Source organism: Diceros bicornis, chromosome 33 (genome assembly GCF_020826845.1).
Source record: "Diceros bicornis minor isolate mBicDic1 chromosome 33, mDicBic1.mat.cur, whole genome shotgun sequence".
Classification (NCBI taxonomy): Eukaryota; Metazoa; Chordata; class Mammalia; order Perissodactyla; family Rhinocerotidae; genus Diceros; species Diceros bicornis.
The window spans coordinates 32,578,414-32,599,768 of record NC_080772.1 but is presented as its reverse complement, the minus strand read 5'-3'; the positions used below and the strand labels follow the sequence as shown (position 1 = coordinate 32,599,768).

The 21,355-nt window shown below is 37.3% G+C and overlaps 1 long non-coding RNA gene across 3 annotated transcripts in view; it reads right to left on the bottom strand.

Moving 5' to 3' along the window:
• Positions 1 to 21,355, bottom strand: part of LOC131396593 (uncharacterized) — a 58,689-nt gene that overhangs the window by 15,788 nt on the left and 21,546 nt on the right. Inside the window, exon 1 of one of the 3 annotated variants that reach the window (XR_009216595.1) lies at positions 3,347 to 3,374. The exons of 1 other annotated variant lie outside the window; for it this stretch is intronic. This is a non-coding gene — a long non-coding RNA (uncharacterized LOC131396593). Of the gene's footprint in view, positions 1 to 3,254; positions 3,307 to 3,346; positions 3,375 to 21,355 lie in introns of those variants that run through there. One more of the 3 variants, XR_009216593.1, reaches the window with a different exon arrangement.

The window sequence follows — 21,355 nt, the reverse complement described above, 5'->3', positions numbered from 1 at the left end:
TTGCATATTTACTTTTTGTATTAAAAAATTTTGTCATTTTAAACAAAACTAGGACACTGTAGCTAACATTTATGGCTTGTTGTTTGTTATAAACTTTAAAGAGTAACTCTCATGCTAACGTTCAGAAAAAAATTTTAAACTTCTATTTTTACAATATATTTACAACTCTATCTGTATCTGTATAGATATTCTAAAGTGAGCAGGTAGGCAGAAAACTGCCTAGCTCACGTCACTATCTCACCAAGAAAATATCAACCAAAAGAAGGTAGTCTAGGTATGAGCTCTATTTTACCCACCATCAAGGTACTGCATTGTGCTTTCAAACAGGTTTATGCAGCCAAGTGAAAAATATGTGTGAAATAACAAATGCAGCTGAGTAGGTATAAATGTGAGTAAGCGAAAGAAATAAGCTGTATATGTGAGGAAACGGAATCTCCTATAGATTTTCATTCTGAAGATTTCCTTTGACTACTTACTCTAACCAAATCCCACCTTCTAAAAATAGCTTCATATGAATCCCAATGATTTATTCAGTATTTACTGAATATATATTTTTTTCTGGTCACTGACAATACAAAGATGAATAAGGCCACGTTGCCTGGCCTTGGTGTTCATATTCTCGGAAGAAGAACAGGCATGGAATGGAGCCAGAAAAATATATTACACTATGAAACATACAATATTGGAGGCATTAATCAAAGTGTGGTATGGAAGATGGGTTGATTGTTGGGAGGGAGGTGAGCAAGAGAAAGTTTTGTGAAGGAGACGACACTGTGCTCAGTCTTCAAGGACAATTATACATTTGAGTGGTTGGGAAGGGCACTTCGGATAGAAGCAACAGCACGTGAAGAACTCTTCAAAACTAGGGACTATGCCTCTAGAATGTTCTTCATACTTTGTTCTTGATGATACTGAATGAATTTAAACTTCCCAGAATGCATACTTAGTTGACAGTAATTAATGTTCCTAGGCATTCTGGGAAGAGATTAGAGAATTTCTGTTAATTTTTGTGAATGTGTAAAATAAATAGGTGATATTCATGCCTTCACGATGTGTCTATTCAAATCAGAGATAAAAACATATACCATAAGTATGAAGAATCACAAATTATTTATCAACAAACTCAATGTCAAATAGAATCCCATCCCATTAAGATAAAAGTGTAGGGATATTAGAGATGAATGTGGATGACACATAATATGCTAAATACTTACTAAAGTACAAAAACCTTAGCAAGGTTTATGAACACGAGATGAGTAAGGGACCAAACAACGGAAAAAAAGAAGAAAATGAGAAGCTGAATAAAGACAATAGAAACAACAGAAAGAGCATTGCACAGCACAATCATAAAAGAGATATTCAAACAAGAAACACATTCATTTGTTTTATTATAAATTACTTTTATGATCACAAAAAGAAGTTCTTAAAACAGAGTTGCTGAGAACAAATGGTGATGAGTACAGAAGGAAGGTAAAGGAAATTGTACAAAGGTCAAACCAGAGCAAGTGGCAAGCTGGATGTTTTTTAATGGGAACTGTATTTAGTAGGAATGCAACCACTATGCAAATAATATCTCTCTGTGTAAACTGTGAAAATCAGTCTTAATGTGACTGATTAAAAAATATTTCATCAAAATTATTAAAATTGAATCTTACCTTCCATAATAAATAATGATTCAAATAGGTGATACAGACCAATAGTGTAAAAGTAAGATCACAATCTGGTGATCTAGTGGTTACGATCCCATGCTCTCACTGCCACAGCCCGGGTTCGTTTCCCAGTCAGGGAACCACACCACTCATCTGTCAGTTGTCATACTGTGGCAGCTGCGTGTTACTGTGATGCTGAAAGCTGTGCCACCAGGATTTCAAATACCAGCAGTGTCAACCATGGTGGACGGGTTTCAGCAGAGCGTTTTGACTAAGACAGATTGGAAAGAAGGACCTGGCCACCCACTTCTGAAAAAACTGGCCGTGAAAACTCTGTGAATAGCGGTAGAGCAGTGTCTGATATAGCACCAGAAGGTGAGAGGACGGCGCAAAAAGACCGGGCAGGGTCCACTCTGCTGTATACAGGGTCGCTCAGAGTCAGAATGGACTCCATAGCACTAACAACAACAAAACATCACAATGGACTAGTATTAATCAGGGAATTCTTCCTGGAGAAAGTGAGATTAAAAATAGATTTTGTATAGTTACATAACATGGATTGATGACTAGAAGCAGGGGGAACTTTGCAAGTATGTGAAAAACAAAATCCCGAACCAGAGCATGGTGCAAAGAGCAGGACACTGTAAGTAATAAATGTGAACACATTCACTTGAATAAATTAAAAATAGAATGCCAGAAAGGAGGGTGAGTAAAGGGGGAGAAAATTTCACTGGGTTCTTTAATGCTAACCTGGGTGAGAGATAGTATGAAAAGCAGAGAAACTAACGTAGACTTGAAAACTTCAAGCAAAAGGGAAAAACTAAAAGGGGAAAATTAGGAGAGGAAGAGGTGCCCCCAAAGAAGATAGAACAACTAATTTGAATTACATAATAAAGAATATGGTCTTCAGAGACATGAGTTGCACAGGAAAATGAGTCCATACACGTTTACCATTATAGCTTGAGTCAACTATGCATTTTATCACATTTTCAAAATAGAATACCTCACAACTAAACAGAGTTTTAAAAAACCTCCAAGACTGTATGATGTCAAGAGTTAATTAGAAAAGCATTAATGCGCTTTCTCTTTTACTTCTCTGTGTACTTGACTTTCACTTTGTTAGCCTGAGACATCTTCTGTCCAGAAGGAGAACAGAATTTCTTACAGGAGGAGTGAAAAGAGAAAGAATATATTAATATTCATTTCTGGGAGGCAGATGGAATTACTCTGAAACTATAATAGTTGTACAATGAGCCTATTGTATTAAGGTTTTTTTCCTCCAGTGTCCTGGTGGCCACCTTGCCTTCTGTCACGTAGGGAAGCCCAAGACTGGTGTTTCCAGCTCTTAGTGTTGAGAGATCTCCTTTAGAAGGGCTGTTAGCTCTTCCACCTAGGACCTAGAAGGCAGAGGCCTTGCTGCTTGATAGTAGAAGGCGGAGAATATAAAGAAAGTAAAAGGAGAGACTGAGCTGTCTCTAGCCTGCGAGTTGGTAAGAAGAATGGGGGAGAGCAAGAAAGTGATATGTGTGTCCCTAATTTCCCCTCCCCAGACTTTGGCCCCAACAGGTCCCTAGCAGCCAGCAGACAAGGGAGATGACCGCTTACCAAAGGACACTACAAGGACACCACATGGCTCCTGGATTGGCAGTTCCCTCTGATGTCATAGTCATACAAGCCACTTCTATTGGTTCATGTACCTGTGTGCTATTGTAGGAGAGGAGGAGGCAAGCGGATGGCTTGTTCACTGCATGACGAGACTGATTATCGTATTGCATTGGAAAAGGTTAAAACTGGTTGGGCGTTTATTTATCCTTCTTCCCATGAAGAAATCCAAATTAGCTTAAAAACAAAATAAATAAATGCAATTTTTCTCAGCACATTTGAGTACAGTGTGAGCTAAATTTTATGACCCAGCTTCAATTGTATTGAAAACTACAAGAGAAGATCACCATGTCTAAGATGTTTGATTTAAAAAAATTACCAGCGAGTATCATTAGTCAAGTCAATAACTAAGGATCAGTTTACAGCAAGACACTTAGTGATATTAAAATATTAATGATTATTCTTATCATGATTATATTGACATTGCACTTCTGAGAACTCCGAGAAGTTTGGACACTTTAACTCACTATTGCCTTGATGTTAAATGGGAAAAAATTGAAGCCCGTTTAGTCAGAAAAATAATTTAGTTGTACTGCCAATTTGTAGTTTAATAATATGAAGAAATACTTCAGATTTGCTAGGCAGTGTTTGATACTTTTATCAGTTCCTGTTTTTCTTTGTATTCTTGAACATAGTTCTTTGTAAAAAATTTGCAAATGGGAGGATTCATTTAAATAAAGTATAAAATATTTAGTTTGAGTTTTGCTGCACATTAATGGAAACTCACAACTGATTTTTTTTAATTTTCATATTGATGAGATCTACTTTATTCTTTCTAAGTCTTATAGGAATGTCAAATTGAAAGTAGGCGCTAAATTTATTCATTCACCTGAGTGTACATAGGAGTCTTTGTCATGTGTGGTCCAGTGCTCATTTCATCTGCAAGATCCTCCTGGCCATTCTAAAGTTGATACTTTATTATAGATACTGTTTGCATAAATGGTAATGACTCTACTTCAGTTTTACCTTAATTTACATTTAATGGTAAAGAAAAATAAAACATCACCTATTCAGTTTCTCAGCTAATGGGCCCATTTTCCACTCATTTCTTTGAAAGTTCTCTGTGTTCACACAGTGTGATGAAGGGGCACGAGTGGGAGGGTGTTCAGTGGAGAGCCTTCTGTCCCCTGGATGTGGCTTATGGACTGCAATAATGAAGGACAGTTATCCACGCCAGTTCTTAATTTCTTTGTTATTTCGACATTCGATTTGAGTGGTGGGAGAAGCTATTAACTGTATTTTACCCAATCTTCTCTCTTATATAGTTGTTTTGAAGGTAATTACTGAAAGCTAATATATACATCTGTACAGGGGAAATTTTCTAATTGCATACATGGGCTTCTTTAGAATTTTTTGTACATATATTTGAACTTTTTCATGACTTTTAGTACACACACCAATTTAAAACACACACACACACACACACACACACACACACACACAAATCTGTTCTAGTCCCAGCCATGCCGTGAGGAATAGTCCAGTCAGCGCCAGCCAACTCAGGCACGTGGGTCATTGTGAGCCTTGCCGGAACTTGACCAGCTGGCCCGTGCTCTGAGGTGCATGCGACTTTCCTAGTGCTCAATCAACAAAATCTTGTTTTATGTTTTCCCTGAATTTCTGGCTACCCAGCATCAGCAGGGCTTTTAGTCCTTTCCCGGCATGAAAGATAGTTTAGGAAAGAGAGATGTCCTCCTAAAACAATTTAAGCCAAGAGTGAAATGGAGTTGGGCGCATGAATTCAGAGTAGCTTCATCCTTCAGAAAGGGCAGAGGGCTTAACCATTTGTGAGCTAATAGAAAGAAAACTTCACACATGCAGCTGTACCACATGCTGCGCAGCCTCAGAGATGGGGCAAGATTTCCGGTCTCTGCTTTTCCCCTAATTCACTTTTGACCATCCTCTTGAAGTCCTACAAACTCTCCACCAGACTGTAAGCTATAGAAGGGCAAAGACTTCCTCATTCGTCTTTAAATCCTCAGCTCCAGGCTTAAGGCTGGCACCTGTCACTCAGTGAATATTTTAAGAATTAATTATTCCATATGTTTTATAATCATCTCTTCATTTTGGGGAGCCCACAGTAAAGCGAAGAATTGTCCCACCAGGGAGGGACATAACATTATATTAATCGATCATCATGTAAGTTGAAAATAAATATGATATGAGAGTATTTTTATGTTTTTCTTTCAGGCACATAATTTTTTTTAAAATTATGTGACACTTTCAAAACAGAAAATCTGGTGGTTTTCTTAAAATTAGGGTGAAGGTAGGGAGAAATTACTTAATGGGAAGTAAAAGAAAGAGTCACATTATAAGTAGGTTATATTCATAACATAATAAATGTACCACAGGTCAGACTTTTAAATAATTGCCCGCCTTATTACTCTAGAAATGCTCCCTCATAAACTGGGCTAAAGAAATTAAGCAATTTTGTCACAGAAATTTGAAAATGATAGCACAGAGATTTCCGGTCCTACTGATGATTTGCCTGTCTATATAACTTTACTACATATGCGGGAGGAAATAAACCATTATTCCTATTATTCTGTTTAATAATTTACTGGTAAATATCCAGTAGCTTCATTTAAACAGATGATTTAAAATTATACATATCTTCAAAATTATGCCATATATTTAGGTTTTTTGAACACATACAGCAATATTTTTAAGGAAATTATGGGTAAGATTAGAAGGTAAATAATAGAAATAAAGTGGATCACTTTTACCAAATAACTAAAATTTATCATATTTTATAAATATTTTGCTTTATTTATTTTATGGCACATGCAGAAAATACATAATAGAACATGTAATAAGAAAATGTTGAAGAAATAAACCCAAAATGGGTTTGATTGGTTATGATATTTAGACAAATGCAGTGAATCTCCCTTTTAGTTGTGAATATTGATTTTGGTATGAATTTGATCATATTGAAATTTTTCCACCCAATGCTTCTGCATTGATTATAACTAATATGTATATGTTATCAATCATGTTGCAATGATTGAAATTTATTTAATTTCGCATACTTCAATACTTCAAGTGATTGAATTTTTATGTTTTCAATCATAGTGCCGTGTTCCTGCTAGCATATTAATCACTTGAGGACAGAGGCATCGTGTGGCTTGTTTAGTGCTTTCTTCCCAACTCTTAGAGGAGCACCTGTGTATAGTAGAAGCTCAATAAATATTTGTTGAACGAAAGACTATTTGAAACCTTTATCTCTTGTAGAAAGATGTGTGAAATGATTCCTTTTCTGGAGACATCAATGCCAATAGAGTTAAGACCAAATGTTAGATCATTTGATCATTAGAGTCATTTGACCTAATAGATTTTTAAACCAAGACCAAATGAGATTTCTGAAATTAGAGTGTTAACAATATCAACATTGTCATCATCATCATGAACAATTACTATGAGAAGCATTTATAGAGTTTAATATACATTCCACTCATTTTGTTAGCCATTTGCAAAGACCATCGCATTCTAGCCTTGCAAAAAAATATTATATTTATTTTATATAAGGGAAAATTGTAACTCTGACCTTACCCAAAGTCGCTTGGTAGGCAAAGATAAAAGCAAGCAATCACATCCAGGTCTCTTTCTGTCTAAAGTTTTGCTCTTTCTTTTCTACCATATTCTTTTTCAATTTTGATGTATTTGTCATCAACAACATTTACCTTATTGCATAGTACATATATTGATGGATGATGATGCAACCTAAGATTGCTGAAGAGCTTTATTTTAACTTTATTTTTTTAATTTCAATGTAAAATTTTTCAAACATAGAAAAAATATAACAAAATCCACATTAAGCTTCAATACCAATCAACATTTTTTATGACGGTTTCGTTTATTCTCCCGTTTTTCTTTTATATTTGTCTGTTGGTGTGTTTTAAAACAAATCCCAGACATTATGTCATTTCCTCTCTAAATGTTTCAGATAACATCTAAAAATGTTAAAATTCTTGACAACTCCAATTGACTTTGCTTTGTGGATCGTAATATTATTTTATTATTTTTTATTGAGATACAATTGACATATAACATTATATTAGTTTCAAGTGTACAACATAATGATTAGGTATTTGTATGTATTGTGAAATGAGCACCACAGTAACTCTAGTTAACGCTCATTAGGACACACAGTTACAAAATTTTTTCTTCTTCTGTTGAGGACTTTTAAGATCTATGCTCTTAGCAGCTTTTAAATATACAATACAGTATTATTAACTATAGTGACCATGCTGTACATTACACCCCAAGACTTATTTATTTTAAATATAGCTGGAAGTTTGTACCTTTTGACTCCCTTCACCCATTTCACCCACCCCCACCCCCCAAATTGATTATTATTATTATTCAGTGACAAAGGTCCAAACATTAATTTCTTTTCACTTACTTTTCTCACATAAGAAATTATCATGATTCTCTTATTTTATTTATATTTGTTCTGAATCACATTCGTGTTGGGAACGTGAGGGATCAGAATTTGCCACCCCAAAGTGTGTCTCTTTGACTTTATTATTTTTAAGAACAAAAGATTCAGAAAGAGGGGCCGGCCCGGTGGCGCAAGCGGTTAAGTGCGCGCGCTCCGCTGCGGCGGCCCAGGGTTCGCTGGTTCGGATCCCGGGCGCGCACCGACGCACTGCTTGGCAAGCCATGCTGTGGCGGCGTCCCATATAAAATGGAGGAAGATGGGCACAGATGTTAGCCCAGGGCCGTCTTCCTCAGCAAAAAAAGAGGAGGATTGACGGATGTTAGCACACGGCTGATCTCCTCACAAAAAAAAAAAAAAAAAAAAAAAAAAGATTCAGAAAGAAATATGACCTTCCCCCTAACTGCTAAAAGAATTTAAGATGGAAGGTCTGTTCTGGGAAGGAACTAATACCATAAGGAACTATAGTATAGTATGAACTAGGTGTGATGGACAGGGAGGAACCTAGCAAGGTGCGTTGAATCAAAGTCCTCTCCATGTCCCATTGTCTCTGCAAGGTATGGCAAACATTTGTTTACCACACTTTTGCTTTCTCATCGCATATGGATTGCCTTCCTCCCCTTTGATGTCCCAAACCACTACCCCCAATATCCTCATTGTCTTTAACTAAAGATGGTATTTAAGGTGGTGGCTTCAGCCATTTTGGTGAGTTACTCAGTTTTCCTGGGTTTCTCCCATGTATACATGTTACTAAACTGTGTTTGATTTTCCACTGTTATTCTGTCTTTTGTCGATTTAATTCTTTAACTCTTAGATCAGTCAGAAGAAACTAGAGGGTAGAGGAATAGTTCTTCCTTCTCTATAGGGTAATTATTAAAATATTTAAATTATGGGAATTTACTGATATGTTATTAATAGTGGATAAATCATCTAAAACTAGAGAGAAAAAATACAAGTATCAAAAGTCAATACAGAGCCAGCCCTGATAGCCTAGTGGTTAAAATTCTGTGTTCTCTGCCTCAACGGCCCAGATTCGTGTCCCAGGTGCAGAACCACACCACCCATCTGTCAGTTGCCATGGTGTGAGAGTGGCTCACACAGAAGAATGAAAAGAACCTACAAATAGAATATACAACTATGTACTGGGGCTTTCAGGAGTTAAAAAAAAAGGAAGACTGGCAACAGATGTTAGCTCAGGGCGAATCTTTCCCTGAAAAAAAAAAAAGTCAATACAAAATACAGAGAAAGAATTGTAACAGTGCATGCGAGTTTTATTTTCATTTATTTTTCTCTGATCAACTTCATGCTAACAGAATAATTATAAATTATTCAGCTAAGTGGTCTTCCTGCACTAGAAATACGCATTTACAGAGAGAGGAACACAGAGGAAATCTCCCTTCCCGTTTGCCATTCTCTCCTTCTTTGTCACTTCCCAGATTCTCTACTATGAAGAATTCATTCTATAACCCTAGTCCTTGTAATTCATTGCTTTGAAAGTTAAATATCACACAGAGGAACTCTATATTTTCAGAAAATGCAGGTCCTACATGCTCAGCAAAAATGCATAACATTTTGCAGAACCTGTGTCTTTAGCATTTTTTGTGATTACATGTCTGATGTATTCATTGAATATGCCTGTTATACATGAGGCTTTCTACCTTATCCCAAATCCTATTTACAGGAATAGATTTATGGCATTTAAAGTAGAAACTAGAGGGGCCGGCCCAGTGGCGCAAGCAGCTAAGTGCGCGCGACCCACCTCGGCGGCCCGGGGTTTGCAGGTTTGGATCCCGGGCTCACACCAACGCACCGCTTGTCAAGCCATGCTGTGCCGGCGTCCCATATAAAGTAGAGGAAGATGGGCATGGATGTTAGCTCAGGGCCAATCTTCCTCAAGAAAAAAAGGGAGAATTGGCACCAGATGTTAGCTCAGGGCTAGTCTTCCTCACAAAAAAAAAAATAGAAACTAGAAATTTAGCCCAACATATTTTACCACGTTATTTACTCTGATACGTTGTCATATCATATTAATCAGAATAAATATCCCAAGATAGATTCTGTTTAAGAAATTCATTTTGATTAGTGGTACACATACACACATGCACGCACGCACACACACACACACACAGAGGGAAAGAGAGATTTCAAATGCTATGTCTATTTGAAATCATTTACATAAATAGTTAAAACTGCATACTCTTCTATTCTCATTTGCATGTATGCTTATATTTAACCAAATTTTAGAGCCATTTGGGATCATTTGAAACCATTAGCTCTGACCAGAATTAAGCGGAATAAGCAAAACTTAGGCAAAATTAAAATACATTCACTGACTTTTCCATCTTCTAAAATCAAGAAAATAAAGTTCTCCAAGCTTGGACACTTTATCCTTATCTTCTAATACTTTTGTGACTGCTTATTCTTCTAAACTCAAGTCTGTGGTAACTTTACACTCATTTCTCTCTCGTATCCAGGTCATTTGAGGAGGGAATGTGAAGAAGGTGAAGGAAAGAATTTCATTTTCTTGAAGAACTGTATTGGGTCGTCACTCTACATACGATGCCTCATTTCACCATTAGAAAGCCTGTCGACACTGAACTTGTCTTTGAAAGATACAATTAATGTTGCATTTGGACCAGGTGGTATATTAGGGAAGTAAAGAGACTACAAAGGAGACCAAGAAGGAATATGCCATCAAGAAATTGAAAGAATCTCTAACCTCTTCTGATATAATTTTGTCCTTATTCCCCTTGTCCATTTCTTTCATTCTCTAATGAAATTACTCTCTGCCTTGAAACCTTCCCCCTTCCATTCCATTTTCCATGCATGTAATGAAGACACCTTTCAAATCTCTAGATCTATATCATTGCTTTCTTAAAAAAATGTAACCATTCCTTTCCACCACATGGACAAGATAAAATGTGTTAACGTGACCCTCCATTATATGTGGCACTTGCCAATCTGCCACTTTTTCTTCACTTATTCATTTACTCAATAAATAAATCTTTTAAATGTCTGCACTGAGAGAAAATTTAGCGTAGTGATTTAGGACATAGGCTCAGGAAACAGACCACCTAAATTTTAAAGTTAATCAGACCTAATAGCTGTATGAACTTGGGCAAATGACCTAAACCTTCCAAACCCCAGTTTTTACATTTATAAAATGAAATGGGAATAGGCGCTACTATATGTAACTACGTGGGGACTAAATAAGACTATCAATGCAATATATGTAGAACAATGCCTAGTACTTTGTGAGCACCAAATAAATGCAAGTCATTTTGCTGGTAATGGGCCTGGTTTCTAATGTATCACTGTGTATAACAGACTGAACAGAGGCAAAAATGGATGGCAAGAGTAGAGATGAGTTAGGTCCCTATTGTGATAGATCTAGCAATGGATGACGTTAGTTTGGAGTTGAGTGGTAGAGTGGAAATAGAGAAAAATGAACATATTCAAGAAAAATTTGAATTTAACATATGTAAGATTTAGTGATAGATTAGTTTTGTGGAATTAGGGAAGGGAGATGTCGAGGATCATTTCCAATATTTTAAAATTTATTTTTATTGAGGTATAATTGACATAACACTATTAGTTTCAAATATACAACGTAATGATTCAATATTGCAAAATGATCACCACAATAAGCCCAGTTAATGTCCATCACCATACATAGTTACAAAATTTCTTTTCTCGTGATAACTTTCAAGATCCACTCTCCTAGTTACTTTCAAATACGCAATACAGTATTATTAACTATAGTCACCACGCTGTACATTACATCCCCATGGCTTATTCATTTTATAACTGGAAATTGTACATTTGGACCCCCTTCACTCAGTTAGCCCATCTCCTACCCCCTACCTCAGGCAACCATCAGTCTATCCCAATTTTTTATTTCTGTGATAGGACGAGGGAGGAGAAGGTTTGAAGGGGGACAGGGCAAAGATCAGGAAGCAGAGTAGAAGATCCTGGAGTTGGTTTAGTACAGGTTGAATTTGATAAACCTTTGAGTCATCAGAGGATAAATGTCAGGTAGGCAACTGGATATACATTGAAAGTGTAACAGGAAAAAACATCGGCAGTGGAGCTTCATCGCTCATTAATCAGGACCTGCAATTTATACTCCAACAACACAAAAATATATAGAAATACATGAGCTAGAGAAAGTCCTACTGTGTTAAACCACAATAGTTTAGAATTATTATGGTAATTAGCCCACCCTTATATCTTCCTAATTTTCCATGACCATATTGTGGCCCCCTATGTTCACAAAGCCCCATGGCATATTTGTATTATTATACATTCCATATAGGGTTCCACATTGACTCATATGCCTGTGTCTCAAAAACTAGAAGTTTTATGAAGGGAAAGCCCATGTCTTTCTCTTCTTTTTATCCCTAGAACCTAACATCTTTCCTGAAATAGTTGGCTTATGGTGAACATTTTTAGAATGAGAAAATGAATGAATTATTCATTTCATTTTGTTCATCCAAAATTTTCATGATGTTTCCCCCAAGACCAAGTTGGTGCCATAACACAAATTAACACCTATGCATTACTAGGGTTTCAATTCCTTAATCATATATTAATTTCTTATTTGTATTTGTCTTCCTTGATTCTGTCTCCTAATATCCAACTCCTCTTGAATTGTTGGAATAAAATTTTGAATTCTCTCCCAGTATATATTATTAAATGGATTTTGATATGTTAAAATTTTCTTTTAGAACCATAACTCTTCCTTATGAAATATCTGCATTTCGTTGTTGTCTTTTTTTCTTTCCACATTAACATTCTTGCTTTCTTTCTATTTCAGTCAAAATAATGAGCTTTTGATTCTATCCTTTGGATAAAATTTATCCTCTGCTTTTAGATTTCTAAAAACATTCCAATCAATTTTAAAAAATGAACAACAAATACTTCCGTCATAAATACTGGAAACAAAAATTACACTCTATTTTTCCTTAGCCCTAATGCCTTGCTGTTTTCTAAATTCAGCTTGGCATCTTAAAGTGCCATGAAATAATTAGAGAGATCACAGAAGGCTACTCCTCTCCTTGGCTAGGGAACAAAACATGTCAGATCACCATATGCTACCCCTACACTTCAATGCAACCTTCTGAAAACTCATAAATTTCCAACTTCAGCGTTTCTAAGCAACCACTTTAATATTTTCAGCCACAAATTGGATGAAAGCCTCAGTGACAGCACACAAAGAAGAATTCACGGAAAGAACCTTAGGAAATGCCATGTGCACACTCAGACAAAGGGGAAGGGAAAGTGCTTCCTCAAAGGATGTCTACGTGTTGCAGGTGGGTTCTACTCATCACAATTAATGAAAGTTTTACTGTAATAGCAAATGCTGTAAACATCAATAATTTTAAAAGGAAGCTTAAGGCTTAATGCTAAGCGTTTCTCATGTCCTCTTGGTATATTTATCGTCTTAGTACGTTTAAGAGTATGAATGACTTAAACATTTGTGTATAAAAGAATAACTTGGCCCCTAGAAGTAATATTTTTCAGAGATGCAATTTTTATAAGCATTTAAGTTTTGTTTATTTGTTTACTCATGGTGTCAGTATGGTGTAAAAATGTTTGAATTTCATGAAGCAGAAATTTACAATATAATAAGGAAGAACAGACATAGAATATCCAACTTTCAATTTTGTCACAAAGATTTATCAAACATAGAGTCATGAATTTCTCTGAAAGATGTTCAGTAAACCAAGGAAAATTTTGACGTGAAGAAACACTGATCAAGGTTTGGTGTTTGGGAATCAGAGATGTAGGCAAAGAATATGACATCTAGAATTAGAATCATCTAGATCTGAATTCTAATCCACCACCTATAAGCTGTGCAACCCTAGTCTAGGTATTTAAACTCTCTCAGCTCTAAAATGAAGATTATGATACCTATATGGATTGTTGTAATGATTAAATAAAAATAAACATGAAGTCCTGAGCTACTATTAATTAATGGCTATCATTAGTATTTATATATGATTGACCTGTATCATCCCTCCTAATTATCTAACTGTTCTGTGGAGAAAACTGTGTGAAAATATTTTATTCCTCCAGGAAATGAACTCTCTGCCTTTCTGAAAAGGCCAGTGTGAAATTCATCAAACAGCAGCAGAACTTGTCAGGGCGTGTGCTAACCACTTGTTATCCCACCCCCCTCAGATGGCTGTTTACTTTCTGCTGTCATTTATTGTACTCTAATATATCAAAGGTCGTTGGCCCATCTATTTCCTTTTTCTTTCCCAGACTATCTGGCCATAGCAGTAATCAAACCTACCCAGTGAGCAAGTAATGAACAGAAATGTCACTTATGCAGCAGGACTCTATACACAAGCAATCTCCTTATTCTCTGTCAAAATCCTGCTCCACTGTGGACTGCATGTGTTCCCAGAGGGACAGAGCAATGCCTCTGGTCCTAAGTGCTGTGCCTCTGGCTCCTGTATCATGCCTGCAATTGTTTTATTAGAAGTGTCCTCCACTTGATGTTCGCCTTACTCTATTTATTATCACCCAGAAGCCAAGAGTTTATCCATTCAAGAATGAGGGAATACTTTTCTGGGTGTCTAATACAGTTTATATCTAGTTTGTAGCTTTTCTCTGAAAATTTTGTAACTCAACTGAATATAGTCTGTGACTAACACCTATGACTTGCATAATGCTTTTGACTTTTCAATATCTCTTCATGTGAATTTCATTTGATCCTCAGAACCATCCTGCAAATTAGACTGGACAGGTACTATAATATGACCAGAGAATGTGATTAAACTTAAATTGACTTACCCAAGGCCACAAAGTGAGTTAAAGTCTGACTTGGGTCTCCTCTGCCAGTGACTGTCTTTTCTAACACATTATTATAAATTTTCTTAATAAAATAGTATCTGATCAATAATGGACCGAGATATTTCATAATGTGCCTTGAACATTTGGTATGTTGTGAGTTTTGTTGTATAGATAGTTTCTAATAATCTGACTTTCTTTGTAATTACAAATTGTATGCAAAAGTGGTAACAAATGGGTTGCAGCAGACAAATGTTAATTTTGATTGTTGTTATGAGAACTATATATCGTTGAAAACAATTGTAATGAATCACATAACCTTACGTCATGTGACATTGTGATTTTTAATAAAGATATGTATTTGGTCTTCATCCCCATTTCTGGTACAGAGCTCCTAAAACCCTCGGAATTTCCTAAGTGATGAAAGCAATAAAAGTGTCTTGATATTTATAACAAGCCCCTTTCAACCAAACCTGAGTTTGGTCTGTCAAATGTTAATGAGGTGACTTTTGGACTGCACCTAAGGATGGAGACTGGTTGCTAGGGGAACCAACCATGTGATTAGAGGGTTGGAACTTTCAGTCCCACCCCCAGACTTCCGGAGAGGGGAGAGGGGCTGGAAATTGAGTTCAATCACTAATGGCCAATGATTTAATCAATCATGCCTATGTAATAAAGCCTCCATAAAAACCAAAAGGAGGGGGTTCCCAGAGCTTCTGGGTTGGTGAACACGTGACTGTTTGGCAAGAGTGAAGAGTGTGGAAGCTCCATGTCCATTCCCCATACCGTGGTCTATGCACCTCTGCCATCTGGTTGTTATAAACTAATAATCTAATAAGTAAATGTTTCTCTGAGTTCTGTGAGCATTCTAGTGAATTAATCAAACCCAAGGAGAGGTCACTGGAACCTCCGATCTATAGCCAGTCCGTCAGAAGCACAGGTGACAACATGGACTTGCAGTTGGCATCTGAAAGGGGCGGAGTGCAGTCTTGTATCACTGAGCCCTTAACCTGTGGGATCTGACACCATCTCCAGGTAGATAGTGTCAGAATCGAGTTGAAGTATATGACACCCAGCTGGTGTCCAAGAATTGCTTAGTGGTGTGGAAACCCTCCACACACATTGTAATTGGAGTCAGAATTTTACATCTAGGCATTTTAATAGTTGTAAAAAAACACAAAAAAAATCTTTCACCATCATTATTGTTTCATTTGGAAAATCATCATAATATTACAAGCAAGGGAAAGCCAGTATTGTTCCTGTGATGTGTGTTCAGTAAATCTGTGTTGAATGAATGATTGTGAATGAGTGAACTCTTACCCCATGTTTGATGAGGGGGTTGACTGTTATGTAATAGACCTATTTCATCTTGAGACCAATTCTTTTGACTTGGTGTGAAAGATTCTTTTTACTACCCCATGCTTAAACATAGTCAAAATCTAACTCAGGCATTTAACGCCCATTTTATTTTAATGACACTGTGCAAGGCTTTGCACAGAGAGAAAGACATAGGTCTGGTTTTATAACCTAAGAACTTATATTCTAACTAGAGTGCATTGAGGCAGGCATACAAGTCCAAAAAACACAGAGGCATAAAAAATATTTAAAACAATGAATTTTTGAGATATATGGATGCCCAGTGGTTCTCTTTAGGGCTAGAAGTAAATATTTTCATATGGAATTCTGAAAAGTTAGAAGACAGATTGCCTATGAATAGCCATCAATAGTTAACACAGAAAAGAAGTTGTGGGAAAGTTATGGTCTGACCTGGCAGAGGGCAGCTGGCAGGTCTCTATGTAATTTGGGAAGAGTTTGAAAGAGGTAAAAACTTGGAGCTACTCAAATAAAAGTAGAGAAGTTAGGAGGGAAAAAGTGGAAGAAGCCAGAGTAGGAATAAACTGCTGTGGTACTTCTAAAAGAATGGAGTAAGGAGCTTGGTTGACCTTCTCCCCAGAAAAACATCAATTCCACTGGTGAAAATTATAAAAAACAATCACTTAAAGTGTCTGGAAATTGTCATAAGAGTATATAGAAAATGCATAAAAATTCATTCAACAAAAGCTACTCAACATTGGTAAGAACACTGAGAGTCTGTGGAATTTGAGCCAACCTCATTTCATTACCTACCTCCACTCCCCAGCTCCACGTTATAAAAGCTCTACCCTAGGGATGGGCAGCCAAGAAGACAGGGCTCCCTCTCCCCCAGATCCTAGGGTCTATGATATCATCCCAGGAGCAGCAACTGCTGGCATTTCTCATCCCTCCCTGAACTCCTCCCTCCCCCAGCCCCCACAGAACCTCTATTCCAAGCAGGTGTGGTAAAGGAGACCCTGGTCCCTCTTCCCCCATCTCATCCCCACTCTGCCCCAGGCGGAGGAGGTGGTGGATACTGGGGCCCATCACCTCTGCCCCAGCACCTGTTAGGGTGGAGATTCAATGCCCAGAAAGGCAAGCCAAGAAGACCAAGATCTGCCACACATACACACTCCGGTGCCTATAGTGGATTACAGATGTCACTTTGGGAAAAGCAGATTTATGCCCCCAGCTCCGGTACGGTAGCACAGGGGTTCTGTCCAGGGAGAAAGGCAGGTCATAAGGGTGAAGAGGTTCTCAGACCTGCCTGAGGAGACTAACTTTATTTGTAACAGGAAATAGAGAACTCTAGGTGTCAGAAAGACTTTCTGCGTGCACCAGGCTGCACCCACTCAGGGGCAAACACAGCAGGATGTGGGGCAAGCTTGACAGCATTCCCAAATGATACACAGACCCGTCAACACAGGGCGAAAGTCTGAATGGCAACAGAGGCTGACAAGTTTGAATTTTACTGGAACCCTCTCATCCTGGAAAACAGTCATGGTTAAAGAAATCCCCCATTCCTTGTATTCTGGAAATAAGTTACTGCAAAGGAACACCCTTTCCCATATGACTTAGATAAGACTCACATATGTCCCCTTCATTGACCTATGACAAGACCAGACACAGACATTCTAAATTCCCATTCTTTGCCTCTTAAATATTTGCTGAACTGCTTGTCCCCACTGATCAATCTGAACAAAGTACTTGTTAACCAAACTTTGGTTAAGTTTCTCTCCTTCCTGCGGACCCCTGAACTTTGACCTACCCTCATTCTGAGCCAGCATACAACTTCTCCTAAACAGCCCCTCCTGAAAATAGGCTGACATCAGGATAAAACATTCGTTGATCTGCTATCCCATCACTCCACCCTTTCATTCCCCTTACCCACATCCAGTTCTTTCTAGCCTTGTTTACTCCTCCCTGTAAAAGAAAAACTCCTTTTGCCTAATGCTTGTTGCTAAAGTTGTTGCATCTTCCCTGTTACAATAGTCCCTTTCCTCCACTTTGCAATAACCTCTTCAATAAAGTCTCTCCTTACCTAAATCTGGATACCTTTATGGCGGTGCTTAAACACAACTTCTGACTAAACATGGAGTGAACAATACTCTCATCCAGGGTTGACACCTAAGAAGCCAGGATTTAAAATAATATCACAGTCATCCTGGAAGTCTAGAAGATTGTGTGATGCCCAGGCTGTGCTTTCCTGTGAGAAATCAGAGAGTAAAGCTCAGAGAAATCAGAGAATAGTACCAGGCTGAAGAGGGGACAGAAAAGACATAGAAACTGATATAGCAACCTTCAAGCACACATGTATACCAACAGTAAAGGATAAAAATCTAACTAAATAAGGAAGCTTAAGCAAAACTTTAATCGATTAATTGTTATGCCAAACCAGAGGATTCTCTTAGGTAGCTCGGATAAGAGAAAAACAAAAAGCAAAAGAAGAAGAGTCTTAGCAGGGATATCAGAGGTTGCACACGGCAAGGGAAAAAGACGTTACAGAATTTAAGTCAAGTCACTCAGCATATAAACAAATGACCAACCAAAAGCAATAACTCCTTGGGAAGGTCAGTATCCAGAATTACTACAATATATTATCTGAAATGTCTAGTTTTCAATGAAATCTAACAAGATATGCAAGGAAACAGGAAAGTGTGACCCATACTCAGGGAAAAAAAAGCAGGCAATTGAAATTGCCTTTGAAGAAGTCCAAATGGTAGACTTAGCAGACAAAGATTTTAAATGACCTATTATAAATATATAGAGAGATTTTAGGGAAACCGTGCTTAAAGAATGAAAAAGATATATAATGATAATGTATCATCATATAGAGAATATCAATGAAGAGACAAAAATTATTTAAAAAAACAAAAGAAAATTCTGGAGTTGAAAAGTACAGTAACTGAAATGAAAACTTTATTAGAGGGGCTCAAAAGCAGATTTGAACTGGTGGAAGAAACAACAAACGTGAAGAGAGATCAATAGAGATTATACAATCTGAAGAACAGAGAGTAAAAACAATGAAGAAAAATTAACACAGCTTCAGAGACATGTGGGATACAATTAAATACACTAACATATATCTAATGGGAATACCAAAAAAAAAAAGAGGAGAGAAAGAAAGGGACAGAAATAATATTTGAAGAAATAATGGCTGAAAACTTCCCTAATTTGATGGAAAACGTTGCTTTACACATTCAAAAAAACTAAATTAATTCCAACTGGATAAATTCAAAGAGATCCATGGTTGAAGTGTTGAAAGACAAAGAGAAAATCTGGAAAGCAGCAAGAGGAAAATGACTCATCACGTACAAGGGAATCCAAATAAGGTTAATATCTGGCTTCTCATCAGAAACAGTGGAGAACCGAAGGCAATGGGATCACATTTTCAAAGTGCAGGAAGTGTCAACCAAGAATCTTATATCCAGTAAAATTATCATTAAAAAATGAGGGCGAAATAAAGATATTCCCAAGTAAACAAAAACTGAGAGAATCTGTTTCTAGGACATATTCTTTACAAGAAATACTAAATGAAGTTCTTCAAGCTGAAAGAAATTGGCACAAGACAGTAATTTGAATCAACACACATTAAAAAAAAATGTGTCAGTAAAGGTAATTATGTAGGTAATTACAAAAGACAATGTAATTGTATATTTCTTCACCTTTGTCCTTTGGACTAATTTAAGAAGTCTCATAAATCAACACGTATAAAATTGAATAGACTTTTAAACATGTCGTTCGAAGAATAACGTCCCCTTTCCCAAGATGTCCACATCATGATCCCTAAAACCTGTGAATATGTTACCTGACCTGGAGAAAGGGATTTTGCAAGTGTGATTAAGATGAAGGATTTGGATACAGGAAGATTATCCTGGATTATCCAATGGGCCCAGCCTAATTATATGAGCCCTTAAAAGTAGAGACCCTTTCCCAGTTGAGGTCCATTAGAGGGAATGTGGAAAGAAAGTCTAAGGAATGCAATGTAAAAAGGACTTGATATGCTAAGGCTGCTTTCAAAGATGGAGGAAGGGAACCAGGAGAAAATGTGGGCATTCTCTAGGATCTGGAAAAGGCAAGGCAACTTATTCTGACCTAAAGCCTACAGAAAGGAACACTGCCCTGCCTATGGCTTGATTTCAGATCAATGAGACGTGTCTCACACCTCTTACGTAAAGAACTGTGAGATAAAAATTTATTTTGTTTTAAGCCACTAAGTTCATGGTAATAAGTTATGACAGCAACAGATAATCATTACAAGTGGTGAAATCTAGCTAGTAATTTTTAAACTACCTGAAAAGAAAAGACTCAGGTAGAACTCAGTTAGACTGAGTGAAACTAGACTCAGCTTCATTCATGTATTCTTTCAAACATCCAAAGAAAATTCATATCAGTCCTTCTCAAACTCTTCCAAAAAATCAAGTAAAGGCAACACTTCTCAATTCATTCTATGAGCCAGTATTACCCTGATACCAAAATCAGACAAAAATATCACAAGAAAATGTAACTACAGACCAATATCTCTTATGAATACAGATGGAAAAGTCCTCAAGAAAATACTAGCAAACCAAATTCTGCAACATATAAAAATTATATTATACACTATGACCAAGTGCGACTTGTCAGGAATGCAAGGGTGGTTCAACATAAAATCATTCACAATAATAGGAAAAAGAGAAAAGCCACATGATCATTTCAATTGAAGTAGAAAGAACATTTGACAAAATCCAACACCCTTTCATGATAAACACACTCAACAAACTAAGAATAGAAGATAACTTCTTCAATCTAAAAAAGGGCATCTATATGAAACTCACAGTTAACATCATACGTAATGGTGAAAGACTCCATACTTTTTCCCTAAGATCAGGAACAAAACCAAGTTGTCTGCTCTTGCTACTTCTATTAAAAATTGTCCTGTAAGTTTTAGAAAGAGAAATTAAGCAAGAAAAATAAATAAAGCACATTCATATTGGACTGGAAGAATTACAGCTACCTCTATTTTCAAATTATATATATATTCTAAAGAGTCCATTAAAAAACTACTAGAGAGGACGTCAGGAACATGGTGGAGTGAGCTGTTCCCTGTGTCTCTCCCCTTTGAACTACAACTAAAAGGACATTCATCAACCAGTGGAGGATACCCACACAGCACACCAGGATGCCTGAGAGACCCAAGCAGCTGTACACCTGAAGGTGGATGGACTATCCCCCCAGGAGGTGGTGAAGATAGGTGAACACCCTCTGGACTCCAGGCAGCCCAGTGCACGTGTGTGACTAGTTTCCTGGCTGGAGCAATCATAGCACTGCTGTGGCCCCAAGGGTGGGAGCATGCCTCAGCATGACTGTGGAAACAGGTGACGGCAGCCCTGGGCCCCCCATGTGATCACTTCCTCATCTAGTGGGCGAGCCCTCAGGGCCATGCAGTCCACAGAGAGCAGCACAGGCTTGCACT